Genomic DNA, 3,998 nt, shown 5'->3' on the forward strand with positions numbered 1-3,998 from the left:
CGAGGTGACAGGCCACTTGTCGAGCTGTATGTGGAACCTGTGGGTTTTTCCGGACGATGTACGGGGTTGTCAGTGCCCCTTCATGTTGTGACTTCATTCACAGGGTTGCATTCGGAGAGGTGTCCGGGCATTGGGTTCTTATCAAGAGCTGATTGGGAAATCGGGGTCTTTCAAAATGTAGCACCACACACGAGGCTACATCTCGAATTTCTTCATGCACCCGGCCTCATCACGAGGTGCGCCGGGAAGGTTGGGAACCCCTTCCAGACAAAACAGGGGAATCGACACTCCTGTCGTGATCAGGATGGGAGAAGGGGCTCAGATGAAGTGGTGCCGGGAACCTCGATGTTCCTCTCGAGTGAGACCGGTGGTCGGGGAACTTTTAGCATCGCCTCAGGGATGCCAAATACTGTTTCGAACTTCAAGACGGAACGTGAGACTTCTCTTGAGACGCTGTGGCGGGAAAGGGATTCATCTTGCGATGACGGGGGAACCACTTGGTTTTTCTCGATTTGGGACGGGATTCTCGAGTTAAGATGGGGAATTCATGCTTCCTCTTGTGTTGACTCAGGGAAGTCCAATCTTCCATTCGAGTTTCGAGGGAGAGCTGGGATTTCTCTCGAGTCACTGCAGGGCAAAATATACTTCATCTAGGCCTGTGCCCAGGACTTAATTTTCCTCTCCAGGGGTGACAGTAATCTCGGAGTTGCATTCCAGACTCACCCAGGGAGTCGGGCCTCGTCTCGAGGGGAAGCAAAGGACTCCACTCTCCTCTCGAGTCGTGACTGGAATCTGTTTGAGGCCACTGAGTGGCCTACAGGGAGACAAGCCTCCTGTGGAGTTTGGAGAGACAGCTCGGGATTGCACTCCAGGCCATGCAGGAAAAGAAGACCCTCATCTCGCGATGACGGGGGTTTCTCGTGGGTTTTCTCGAGCTGCGGAGCCAGTGTGGGGTTTCTCACGAGGTACGACCGGGAGCTCAGGGAGCCTCTCATGTGGCGCCAGGGAAGTCAGGTCTCCATGCGCGTGGCGAGGGGGAGTGCGTCATTGCTCTCGAGTCATGGTAGGGGAATAGGGCCTCAAGACGCGTTGAAGAAGGACTCTCGAGGTCTTTCTCGGTTTGCGGCAGGCAACCACGGGTTCTCTCAACTTGTGCCGGTGACCTCAGGGAGCTTCTCACGGTACCTCTGAGAAGTCAGGGATACTATAGAGTTGGGAGGGGCCTCTTGGGACTCCATTGGATTTTGTTCAATGGAAGAGGGCCTCAGCTTGACTTGAGGCAGGAATCTCAGGGTTCCTCTCCATTTCAGACTCTGACCACTGGGTCCCTGCAAAGTTGGGACAGGAGAGTCAGGCCTCGTCTTTTGTGGAGGAATGGAACTCTGCTGGCCTCTCGAGTTGTTCACAGGGTGACAGGCCATTTGTCGAACTGTGTGTGGAACCTTCGGTTTTTTCCGGAAGATGCATGGGGGTGTGAGTGCCCCTTCGTGTTGTGCCTTCATCCACAGGGTTGCCTTCGAAGAGGTGTCCGGACATCGGGTTCTTATCAAGAGCAGACCGGGAAATCGGGGTCTTTCAGAACGTGGTACCACCCACGAGGCTACGTCTCGAATTTCCTCATGAGACCGGCGTCATCCTGAAGTGCGCCGGGGGGTTGGGAACCCCTGACAGGAAAGCAGGGGAATCGACCCTCCTGTCGTGATCAGGAGGGGAGAGGGGGCTCAGATGAAGTGGTGCCAGGAACCTCGGTGTTCCCCTTGAGTGAGACCTGTATGTTGGGGAAATTTTGGGGTCACATCAAGGGTTCCAAGTACCGTTTCACACTTCAAGACGGAATGTGGGAGTTCTCTTGAGACGCTGTATCGGACAATGGCCTTATCCTGCGATGACGGGGGAACCACGTGGTTTTTCTAGATTTGCGGTGGGATTCTGGAGTTACGACGGGGAATTCAGGCTTCCTCTTGTGTTGGCCCAGGGAAGTCCAATCTTCCATTTGAGTTGTGAGGGAGAGCTGGGGGTTGCTCTCGAGTCACTGCAGGGAAAAATAGACCTCATCTAGGTGTGTGTCCAGGACCTAATGTTCTTCTCCAGGGACGACAGGGATCTCGGGGTTGCATTCCAGACTCACCCGGGGAGTCAGGCCTCATCTCGAGGGGAAGCAAAGGACTCCGCTCTCCTCTCGAGTCACGACTCGGATCTCTTGGAGCCCACTGAGTGGCCTAAAGGGAGTCAAGCCTCCTGTGGAGTTTGGAGAGAGGACTCGGGATTGCTCTCCAGACCATGCAGGAAAAGAATGCCCTCATCTCCCGATGACGGGTGCGTCTCATGGGTTTTTTCGAGCTGTGGAGGCAGTGTGGGGTTCTTCACGAGGTACGACGGGGAGCTCAGGGAGCCTCTCATGTGGAGCCAGGGAAGTTAGGTCTTCATGCGCGTGGCGAAGGGGAGTGCGTCCTTGCTCTCGAGTCATGGTAGGGGAATCCGTCCCAACACATGTTGAAGAATGACGCTCGGGGTCTTTTTCAAGTGCGGCAGGAAACCTGGGTTCCCTCGACTTGTGCCGGTGACCTCAGGGAGCTTCTCAGGATGCAGCTGATAAGTCAGGGATACTGTGGAGTTGGGAGGGGCCTCTCGGGACTCCACTGGGTTCGGTGCAATGGAAGAGGGCCTCATCTCGAGTTGAGGCAGGAACCTCATATTTCTACTCCATTTCTGACTCCGATCGCAGGGCCCCTGCAGAGTTGGGAAAGGAGAGTCAGGCCTCGTCTTGTGTGGAGGAATGGAACTCCGCTTGCCTCTCGAGTTGTTCACGGTGTGACTGGCCACTTGTGGAGCTGTGTGTGGATCCTGTGGGTTCTTCCGGATGATGCACGGGGGTGTCAGTGCCCCTTCGTGTTGTGCCTTCATTCACAGGATTGCCTTCCAAAACGTGTCTGGTTATCGAGTTCTTATCAAGAGTGGACCGGGAAATCGGGGTCTTTAGGCATGTGGCGGCACCCACGAAGCTACATCCTGAATTTTCTCGTGAATCTGGCCTCATCGTGAGGTGCGCCAGGAAGGTCGGGAACCCCTTCCAGACAAAGCAGGGGAATCGATCCTCCTGTCGGGAACAGGAGGGGAGAGGGGCTCAGATGAAGTGGTGCCGGTAACCTCGGTGTTCCCCTTGAGTGAGACAGGTGTGTCGAGGACAATTTGGGGTTGCATCAAGGGTGCTAATACCGTTTCCCATTTCCAGACCGAACGTGGGACTTCCCTTGAGATGCTTTAGCAGGCAAAGGCTTCATCTTGCGATTACAGGTGAAGCATGTGGTTTTGTAGAGTTGCGGCAGGACTCTCGAGTTACGTCGGGAAATTCAGTCTTCCTCTTGTGTTGGCCCAGGGAAGTCCAATCTTCCATTCGAGTTGTGAGGGAGAGTTGGGGATTGCTCTCGAGTCACTGCAGGACAAAATGGACCTCATCTAGGCTTGTGTCCAGGACCTAATATTCCTCGCCATGGATGACAGGGATCTCGGGATTGCATTAAAGAGTCACCCGGAGAGTTAGGCCTCTTCCCGAAGGGAAGCAAAGGACTCTGCTCTCCTCTCGAGTCATGACGTGTATCTCTTGGAGCCCACTGAGTGGCCTAACGGGAGTCAAACCTCCTGTGGAGTTTGGAGAGTGGACTCGGGATTGCTCTCCAACCATGCAGGACAAGAAGGCCCTCATCTTGCAATGACGGGGGCATCTCATGGGTTTTCTCAAGCTGCGGGGCCAGTGTGGGGTTTCTCAAGAGGTATGATGGGGAGCTCAGGGAGCCTCTCGTGTGGCACCAGGGAAGTCAGCTCTCCATGTGCGTGTTGAGGGGAAGCGGGTCATTGCTCTCGAGTCATGGTAGGGGAATCGGGCCTCAAGACGCATTGAAGAAGGACTCTAGAGGTCTTTCTCGCGTTGCAGCAGAAAACCCTGGGTTCCCTCGGCTTTTGCTAGTGATCTCAGAAAGCTTCTCAGGGTGCCTCTGAGA

Source organism: Bubalus bubalis, chromosome 11 (assembly GCF_019923935.1).
Source record: "Bubalus bubalis isolate 160015118507 breed Murrah chromosome 11, NDDB_SH_1, whole genome shotgun sequence".
Lineage (NCBI taxonomy): Eukaryota > Metazoa > Chordata > Mammalia > Artiodactyla > Bovidae > Bubalus > Bubalus bubalis.